Source organism: Etheostoma spectabile, chromosome 5 (genome assembly GCF_008692095.1).
Source record: "Etheostoma spectabile isolate EspeVRDwgs_2016 chromosome 5, UIUC_Espe_1.0, whole genome shotgun sequence".
NCBI classification, from domain to species: Eukaryota; Metazoa; Chordata; class Actinopteri; order Perciformes; family Percidae; genus Etheostoma; species Etheostoma spectabile.
The window spans coordinates 15,667,979-15,668,662 of NC_045737.1; the positions used below are offsets into that span (position 1 = coordinate 15,667,979).

Consider the following 684-nt stretch of genomic DNA (forward strand, 5'->3'; position numbering starts at 1 on the left):
GTTTGCACAATTTCACAAATAATCACGGGACCGAAAGAGATATTTGATTCGGGTCTGGCTGCAGCCTGGAGACCTCCCGTCTCATGCCCTCCTGGCTGCGTGCTGTCCGCGAGCTTTGACTTTTCAAAATAAAAGCATGCGTCTTGTCCGCAATGTTTTCTTACGTTGGTGTTTTTGATGTACAGATGATGTACATGTAAAAAATATGCACCAAACAAGCCACTTTGAAATGTTGCTGTTTTCATTAATACAAAGGTTGGATGACCCTACCCTTAGACAAAAAAATGCATGACATTCCTCTCAACAAAGAATAAAAAGACATGACCCTCCCGTTTTTCTCGGGTGGTCCATTCCATAAATACCAGACGGCCCCCAACTTAGTTTTAATGACCTGAATATCTGGCTAGTTTAAAGACTCTGGCAAACGCTATTTTGATGGCATCAAACTTTAACAGCATTAGCAGACAACACCACAACACACAACACAGTACAAGCGCACATGACTAAAAAGGTGGGACTGAATAAAAGTAATAAGTTGGTCGGATGGGATGTCGGTGTACGAGCCGTATGAGATACTGATTCCAAGAACCAGTTTAAAATAAAGTGATGTTAGTTGAGGTTAATTTCAGTTTGTGATTGAGTCTCATCAGAAGGGCAAAAGAAAGGAATTAGATTAGCAAAAAC

The 684-nt window shown here is 40.9% G+C and overlaps 1 protein-coding gene across 1 annotated transcript in view; it reads right to left on the bottom strand.

The window, feature by feature from the left end:
- The window catches only part of adamts3 (ADAM metallopeptidase with thrombospondin type 1 motif, 3), a 170,905-nt gene that overhangs the window by 94,262 nt on the left and 75,959 nt on the right, over nt 1-684 (bottom strand). The window lies entirely within an intron of this gene.